This window comes from Uranotaenia lowii, chromosome 2 (assembly GCF_029784155.1).
Source record: "Uranotaenia lowii strain MFRU-FL chromosome 2, ASM2978415v1, whole genome shotgun sequence".
Classification (NCBI taxonomy): Eukaryota; Metazoa; Arthropoda; class Insecta; order Diptera; family Culicidae; genus Uranotaenia; species Uranotaenia lowii.
In genome coordinates this window covers 431,862,585-431,872,719 of record NC_073692.1, presented here as the reverse complement: position 1 = coordinate 431,872,719, position 10,135 = coordinate 431,862,585, and positions in this window count along the sequence as shown.

The window sequence follows — 10,135 nt, the reverse complement described above, 5'->3', positions numbered from 1 at the left end:
TCCTATGGGATAATTCATCTCAGAAACAAGAAAATAAAAAAAAAACCACAGCGTCGTAGGGAGAGTCGAACTCACATCACCAACTATATCGTCTTGCCAGTCCGACATCTGAACCATGATGAATCTAGATATGGTGATCTCACTTTGGCAAAAAGTAGACGAGGGTTGGATGCGGTGGTGGGGGCTAAACGCAGCCAAAATTTGACAGCTGGCTGTTGGCTTGGCTGCTGACTGGCTGGGATGCCAGGTGCTCTGATTTTTGTAAAACACGGAGTTTTGCCAATCATCAATATATTGCTCAGATGAAGATTTCGCCATGATTTTTGCAAATATAATCCATAGAAGCGAACAAATTCTTCCGGCTGAGTTCCGGGTTGGTAAGCAAAGCTTGAAGACGTTGAACGAATTGACAACGGTGCCAGTTTTGTCGGTAGCAGTGAGTAACATTAATTATCCATTACTTATAACAGATTTATGCTTATTCAACATTATTTTCTTCCAAGAGCTGTCTGGAAGCAGCAGAAAGTCATTGAATCGGATGGTAACATGGCGAGGTATGACATTCCATCTTCCGAGAAGCGGCTGGCTTTCCTGCAGGAACATCTGATCTTCATCGAGATGAAACAGTTGCTTCAGGAGGACCCCCGTCTGTTGCCATCGCTGCTCCAGAAGATCCAATCGAGTAATCCGGATCTGATGGCTATCATTTGGGAAAGCCAGATGGAGTTTTTGGCCCTTTTGAACGAGGGAAGCGGTGGCAGTGTCGTAGTGCATGATGTAGCCTCGACTGCTGCTTCGATGGTGAACACCCTGAGTCCGACCTTGATGCTATCGATCGGACAAGCAACATCCGGTTTAGGATTATAGTTCTTTGGTGCACTCTTAAAAGATCCTTCCTATTATCACGGTTAATCACAGCTATTTCGGAGCGAGGTTGCGATATTACACTTTACGACGTATTCGCGTTGTGTACATCATTTAGATGTATTATCACAACAGAAATTCGTAATTCAACATCATCTCCAGAAATTACATCGTCCATAGTTACATTTTTTTTTGCTGTGTACGACATGCACAGACATACATAGACGTACGACATGCACAGACTACATAGAGTGATTTTGTATCTCAAACACCTGGCATTCCTGGACCCCCTTTTTCGTGAACACTTTAGCCGGCTGTCAAAACTTTTTTCAATATGGCTGGACGTGCGATTTGACATGTGAGACCACCAACTAGATTCATCATGATCTGAACTAGTGTACTATTTGAGCTTCATGCAGGACGAGGGATATTTGTCATAGGCTTTCTGCCACCGATCAATCACAAAAAAAAAAAATGCACAACGGTTGCTTCCTAGCGTTTGGCCGCCTTTTAAGGTAGTCCTTTGATGAAAACGGGAGTGAAGGAAACGGGAAACCTATTGAATGAGAACTGTGTTTTGCTTACTGCTTTACATCCACACGCACAGCTGCTAAAGCCGGGCAGTTTGGCCGGTGGTTGTTTGCCGGTGGATTGAAATAAAGGAATTCGGTTCCGCTGGGAGGCTAATGCCTGTGGACGCAAATCGAATCAACACCGGGCACGTTATTTTCTTGTGCCAATGACACGCGATTGGCACAAAGGCTGAATTTTGGGTGTAAAAAAGTGTTTGATGAATTTGATACTATATTTATTCAGTAAAGGAATCGCTCATTTGTTATTGAAATTAACTCTGTTGTGTTGTGAGCCTACTTGGTTGAATGATTAAACTGAATCAAAGCAATCGAATGATTCCTTTTAATTCAACCACGGTAAATGAAAAATAAATACCGGTATATGAACTTTTCATTTACCTTGGTTTAATTAAAAGCAATCTTTCGATTACTTTGATTCAATTGAAATTAACTATTTTAATTTAAAAAAAACTTTAAAAAATTGTATTCAAACGTTAAATTTAGACGGGGACAGTGGAAAACATGCATTACGAAGGAGTAAGCCTACGAAGGAATTTGACAAAATTGTCCAAGACAATCGTAAATCGTTTCGAGTCGCTAGATACCAAGACGAATCGATATGAATTTAGTTTGAAAAGTATTGGTCTGTGATGAGTGTTAAAAATCATGAATTATGAATGTTACAGTCAAACAACTCAGCTGTATCAAATGATGGAAGAACCCTCGGATGCTAAAATATTTTCCTTAAATGTAAGTTATAGAATAAATCCTATTTAAATAAAAAAAATCTGATTTAAATAAAAAAAATCCGATTTTAATGAAAAAAACCGATTTGTTTGAAAAAATATATTGATTTTTATCCACCCTGCAATGTAGTAGGTTTGCTTCTAATCATTCATTAACAGCTTACCGTTCCATCATACTGATACTAATTTATTTATATGTGCAACAGTGTTAAATTGACACTCTAAAATTTATTAGGCAGTTTCTAGGGTGCTCTCATTAAAAGATACGGGTTTTGGGAGTCTTTATCTATTTTAAATATTCATTAGGCGTTTTTATAAACCATGTTTCGAATTTGACTAAAAAAAAATCTCGTAGCAATCATGAAGGGTGCGTGTTTCGTACAAACCGGATTTTAATTTGATGATTATTGATTTCTATTTGAACAGTAGGTATCTATTCGTTTGAACGTTAAGTGTTCAGAATTGTAGTCTTAAAGAAGTCAAATTGGATTTAACTGAGAGCAATTATACTGAATTATACTGAATATTCGTGAAATGGTTTCATTACACATTATAATAACTTAAACTACACAGATATAAAGCCCATTAGTGTGTTTCCCTGATTACTTCTTGAAAGATCCAATAAACTGTCAATGTTAGGTGACTCTCTTGGAATCACGAATCTTTAACCGCGTGGGCTGGACTCGTACTTTCCAAATACTGAAGTCTGAAGTACCACCAAGTAGGTATACCCCAATGATGCTTGTTGCATCATCACAAGTTGGCACAGCGTGCAAAATGATTGGCACTTATATGTTTCACCATCTACCCGGCAGATTGGGTCGGCTATCGAATCGCCCGGACAAACTGACTGTTTTGAGTATCCACGAGGAAGATGTCTGCTGGTTGGTTCCACGTAGTATGCATGTAAATATGTGGTCCGTCAAGTGCGCGTCCCATGCAGACATGCCATGCCATTTCGTGCAGCCGCCGCCGCAGGCACATATTACGCATGCAAGGAAGCAGAAATTTGAATATATGTTAGCAGCAGCATCAGCATCTTACGAGTGGGACTGGTCATAGTTTCTGCTCCAGGTTAGACGACCACCGTTAGTAGAAAAACCTCGAATAGATGAGGAGCATGTGTTCTCGTAAAAATTGCGTCGGTTTACGACCCAATGTGCACTTGCATATGGGCAGAATAGATGACTTACGGGTAACATGTGGATAGAAAGATACACACCCCGGGTAGCCAGACGTGGTGCTTCCTGCTCACCTTACTTGTGGGGGTCTGAATATTTATGCTCACTTCGGTGTGGCTTCTTGTTGATATCTTCATTGCATCACCACACCGCACAAATACATCCACAACCACGTGCACACACGTGGTGGTCGTGGGCAAGCAAGAAAGCAAGCTCGAGTGATTCACATAAGAGTTTCTTCAATTTCCGCATCGGCATCTCTTTCGAGTTGGACTGGCTGGGTGCCGAGAAATAATTCAGTAACTTGCTTTACTCGAACCAACAACGGCTTATGCACTGCTCTGCTCGCTCTTTGGCTGCAACATCAAGACATGAATGAATGGGACCTCACTGAAGGGGGTAGGTCACCGGAAAACCGGAGTCCATCTTATGTTGTCTTGTTTGTCCATCATCAACGACGATGTCAGTCAGAAGAAACCGTAAAAGTGAAGTGAGCAGCAGAGGATGAAAACAAAAAAAAAACCCCATCATATGGGTAAACGGAGCTGAAGCGGACAAAATTCAACCTAAAATATTGCGGTTACGATGAATTTTAATGACACTTTTATATCAAACAACACCAACCATCTCAGGGTTGACGGATATACTCTTGTACTTATGTACGTAACTACAGTACATCAACCGGACCGTGGGGCCGAAATTCCGTTCCCGGCTTGGTCTTGGAATGAAAATAATAATAGTGAACAGAAGGAAAATAAAACAAACCGAAAGGTGTTTCGGACGACACTAAAAGATGCAAACATTTTATCGCTGCTCGATACATGCACAGAGTATGTTTTTAGCTCAAGGAGAAGAGAAAAGAGACCTAGACGTTGGTATATTTTTTGGAACATCTACTGCGATGTTCCCATTGCTTTCGTCGTGGCATGGGGAGAAAACATTGCCAAAATGAACTAGGTCATGGAACTGCACTGCATTTCCTGTGAATGTTTCGAAGCCACTTTCTTAAAAGTGAAAATTGGGGTTGCGATCCTTAAACGTTATAGATTTTTGAGAATAATCTTGACACGACAAAGTTTAGTTAACTCCTTTAATGATTCATAATTTCATTTATTCATAATAATTGATTCAAATATTAAAATATAGAACCTTATGAGTTTCTTTTCAATGTGGCAAAGCATATATATGTTTATGTTTATGTATTTCTATAGGAAAAATGACATTTGTAGTTGTCTTCGAATGGGAAAAAAATCAACGTAAAAGTCAACAGATATTCGCTTTGAAATGGCACATCTCTCGCACATACACATGTTTTAGCCCGGTAGCTTCAGGGCCCTGACCTGTTCGATGATGAAAGGTGGTGCGTGACCGGTTAAAAAATAAAGTGCAAAAACGGTTCAAAAACAAATTCATACAACAAACGTGTGCCCGGGGCAGCAGCGACGAAGATTGGGTAAAAATGGAAATGGCACAATTTTCTGGGAAGGCTTCAATCAGGAGCAACAAAAAAAAAACAGCATACTTCCACCATCACCAGCAGTGTGAAGTTCGTTCTTTGTTGGAGTCAAGTATGGCAAACACCAATTATAACTAACTGGTAACGTTGACGAATAAATCAAATGCCATTCAGCGGAAGTTTAATTTGGTGTGTGCGAATCGCTGTTCCGATTTATTTCATCATCGACGGTAGATGACGGAATCCACAAATTTCATTTGAAATGTGGTTGCGAAACCAAATTATTGTTTTTATTGTTCATTTCATACTGAAATTGACATTTCTGTGCTTGTGGAGTATCTATAAAAATGTCTGTTTGTGTTTTACAAATGACCGCAAAAGTTCCATCAAAATCAATTTAATTGGGTTTTTTTTAAATTATCTATTCTTGTAACAATTATGTCATTAATGTCAGTTCTGAAAATCTGATATCTAAAAAAAAGTGTTTGATTATAGACTTACTGAATCATATTTATCTCTAAGGCTGATGTCATGCTGAAGCAACTAGCAACGCAACGCGTTCACACGACAGACCAGCTCTCATTTGATCTCCATGGAAAAAGCGCAGACCTGTCATGCTGAGCGCATTGGAAAGCGCGACAAAGCTGATGCCAGGGTGTTTTGTATCGCGACAAGTAGGAAATCCAATGGGAATATTGTTTTTTCTCGTTTTAAGACAGTGATTTCGGGTTTTAACCACAATTATTCGAAGATCCGTCCAAATTTGTGATAATTAACTAAATAATATCCGAACTTTGGTTTTTTGTTTTTTTTTTTGTAATTTTTGTTTATTTGTGTCATTTTGCCATTTTTGTAATTTTGGTCTTTTTGTCTTTTATTTAATTTTCGTCTTTTTTCACTTTTGCCATATTAGTATTTTTTTCACATTTGTTCATTTTTGTATTTTTGCATTTTTTATTATTTTGATCGTTTTTTTTGTCATCTTGGTATTTTTTTCATAAATTCTGTCATTTTTTACACTTTTATCATTTTTGTTAGTTTTGTCAATTTTATAAATTAAGTAATTTTTGTAAGCTTTCTTTATTTTTGTTGTTTTTGTAATTTTTGTCATTTATATCATTTTAATTATTTAAATATTTATTTCATTTTTGTAATGTTTGTTTTTTTGAAATTTTTTTTCATTTTTGTTATTTTTATTATTTTTGTTATTTTGCTCTTTTTTGTTACTTTTTCATTTTTGTTATTTTTTAAATTTTTGTCATTTTGGCCAGTTTTCTTATTTTTCTCTTTTCTGTCAATTTTGTCATTTCTATTATTTTATAATTTTGGTCTTTTTGTCTTTTATTTAATTTTTGCCATTCTTTTTATTTTTGTCGTTTTTTCACTTTCATCGTTTTTGTTATTTTTGCAAATTTTGTCATTTTGGTCTTTTGTTTGCATTTTTTGTCATTTTGGCCTTTTTTTATCAATTTTTTCACTTTTGACACTTTAACCACTTTTGTTAGTTTTGTTACTTTTATCATTAATTTTTGTAAGTTTCGTTACTTATGTCATTTTTGTCATTTTTATTATTTTGTAATTTTTTTTTCATTTTTGTTATTTTTGTTATTTTTGTCAATATTATCATTTTTGGTCACTTGTGTCACTTCTGTATTTGTATTTGTCATGTTTGTTTTTTTTATAATTTTCATCAGTTTTGTATCATTTTATTTTTGACATTTTTTTCATTTTTGCGTTTTTGTCATTTTTGTCATTTTTTCACTTATTTCACTTCTGTATTTGTATTTTTCATTTTTGCCATTTTATCATTTTCGACATTTTAGCTCTTCCTTGTCACTTTTGGTCTTTTTTAATCAATTTTATCATCATCACTTTTGACACTTTCATCATTTTTGATATTGTTTTTACTTCTATCTTTTAGTAATTTTTGTAAGTTTCTTTTTTTTTCCTTTTTTATAGTTTTTAACATTTTTGTCTTTTTATCATTTTTTACTTTTTTATTATATTTAATTTTTTTCATTTGTGATGTATTTTTCGCTTTTGTCATTTTTCTTATTTTTGACATTTTTTTTTTCATTTTTTCATTTTTGCCTTTTTGTTATTTTGGTCATTTTTGTCACTTTTGTGTTTGTATTAATCATTTTTGTCATTTTTGCCATTTCTATAATTTTTGTAATTTTGGCATTTTAATTGCTTTTTAATTTTTGTCATTTTGGTCTTTTTCGTCATTTTTTTTCAATTTTGTCAATTTTATCATTTCAAGATCTTGACAACTTTGTTTGATATTCGGGTTGGTTTCGAGTTAAAAACTATTTAACAAACACAGTTTTCCTCCACGTACAATACCGATCTCATTTCCAAACATAAGTTTTAAGGAATGTTTGTTGAAACACCAATACCATACCATACAGTTGAGATTTGAAGTATAATCTGGAACTTATGGATTTTATCCGGTACATAAATATTGACAATATATTTTGAATGTCTGTAAAATCTGTGCATTCCGAGCAAAATCAGGACAAAATCTGTGTCTGACCAATATCTGGACGACGGGTCAAAAGTCTGTGTTTAACTGACAAATCGGGGCACCTGGCAACCCAGCTCATGAACAATCCAAGCGCCATGCCATTTTTAACAGAGTATTTTCTTGATTTAAACTTGTTCGATTTGTTTCAAAATCTCAGTTCTACACAACTCCACAACATACGGTAGATATAAGTTATGCAGCATTTCGGGAAATGTTTTTATAGTAGTAATAGAAATACTAAACTTGCCAGATTGCCCGGATTTTGTTGTAAGAATCCCGAATTTCCCCGGATCCATTCTCTTTATCTGCAAAATCAGACAACAAACTCAAATTGGGTTCTTAAAAAAATGCGCCCAATAACTAAATGTTTTGTGCAAGTTTTGAAAATAATCACAAAAGTTTTACTTGTAGTTTCAAATATTTTTTCTTCTCGATTTTGTTGAATAATTCCTGGTTTTTGTTTAAATTTGGCTGGATTTTGAGTAAAAAAGTTTTTAGTCAAATGCCAGGATTTTGCCTGGTTTCTATAGCCCGGATTTGCCCGGTTCATAAACGTTTGGGAAAAAAATTGACAACTTTAAGTAGTATACATAAACGGTCTTAAGAGACTTCCTTGTGGTACACTGCTATAAGTTAAGAATATACTAGATCTCACAGTTTGCATTGATTGATTGCACAAACAAATACATCGATCAAAGCATAGATTTCTTGTTTTGAAATTATGCGAATAAAAGATTATAGTGTGTATAACATAGTCTTCGTACACAATCTGTTAACGAAATCGTTCTACTGGATATTTGACTTCTCTTTCTAATCCTTGCTTGGGTATATTTCTAAAAATAAACATTTAAATAAAAAGTAGGCACAACACACGGGATTTTCACTAAAAATCAGAATAATTTTACACTATTCTTTCTCCGATTAACTGTAAGTATGTAATAGAGATGTACCGAATATTCGGTCGGCCGAATATTCGGCGCCGAATACCGCCGAAAAACCGTTAAGCCAAATATTCGGCTCACCGAATAGTTAAGCTAATACCGTATTTGTTTATGCCGAGTGTTGCACTAGTGTTGCACTGGTGCACCACTAGGTGCTGTCAAACTGTTTGTTTATTCGGACGGTGTTGCACTGGTTTTGACCTGTCGGAGTTCTGCTTACGGACGGTGGCCCACCGTTAATTTTGCCAGTGTTGCGAGAGAGCGTGTGAGTGAGTGAGGTAGCAATACACTGGCGACGATTTGTGTTTGTTTTTGTCGGGTACGGTGGAGCACTGATCGAGGGGAGAAAACAAATACGGTATAAGTATTCGGCCGAATAGGCCGAATAGGCCGAATATCTACTTGTAAATTTTTCAAAAGTTTTTGGATAATTTATAAAATATCCAGAAGTAATGTTGTAAAAGCCACACAATCATTGAAAACTTATGATTTCAGCAGTAATTTACGAGGAAGAATAACCTTAATTGGTTAAATTCCTCTTAAAAAGGAAAAACATGGTTTCAGTAAAACATCTAAGGTGTACCCGCGTATCTTTCACTGAAGATCGTGCAGGAGAATGCTGAACGGTATCGTTTTATACTTTGATTAGAGTTTATTTCAGATTTTCTGGATATATTCCGGCTTACTCATAATTCCAGTAAAGAATCCAGATAAGTCAAATCTGGCCGGGATGTCCATGTGCAGACCTGTCCGGAGCTCCTAAGCTCAGACCCAAAACCGGCGAACCGCCGGATCACGAACTACCAGGGGGACACACAATCCAGATATTGTTTAAAACATCCCGAGTTTGGCTCGGGTTTATTCAGATTATTTGCTAAATCAAATTAAGAATTCAAATTCATCTTTAATTTTTTTTTTTAATTTTGTGTTCCATAATGATTTTTCACAAATTTCAAAATATACACAAAATTTTGCCCTTTTAATTCTTTTTTTTTCAAAAATTGTACTGAATGCCTCACCGTGTGGATATGTGTGGTTGAAAGTATGGTATGCTTCTAGTTAATGATTATCTATTTTTTCAACAACTATTTTGAAGATATCTTGCTCAAATTCGACCTTCATCTAATTCAATATCAGAGAAGCAATTTCAAAAAGCTTGGCATCTGTTTCGACACGTTTTACTCCAGTTTTCACAGAAACGCAATCTCTTTGGTGATAAATGCCCTAGAAGCGACGAGTCATCTGATGTCTTTTCAGTTATTGATGATATTTAAAAAACCTGAAAGACCCTTACTTAAAAAATACCTTGTAAAACATCAGCCGATAATATCATCTGGTTGAATGTTATCGACTAAAAAACATGAGGGGTATTAAAATGGAAGAAATAGAAAGCATTGAAATATTCGCTTTAGTTTTTTTTTTTAATTAAAAACTCAATAGAATATTCGACCGAATATTCGGCCGAATATTCGGCCGAATATTCGTTTGGCCGAATAGTTGAAAAGGTCAATATTCGGTATTCGGCCGTTCGCCGAATACCACTATTCGGTACATCTCTAGTATGTAATGAATGTGACAATGGAATGATAAATGAAACTATAAGTGCCATTATTGAAACCATAATTTTGATTGATTTTAATATTTCTTAAGATATGCTCACTTTATTCATAAAATTATCCATGCACCATCACTAAACTTCTTCATCTATTCGAACGCACCGGACACGTGCCTCGGCCTCACAAATTTGACGCTCCAAATCGAACAGTAATCCGAAGCCACACTTGCCCGCAATCAGCTGCCCCTGGAAACAGGTCAGATAGCCCTGGCAGGAGGAGGGATCCGGATAGA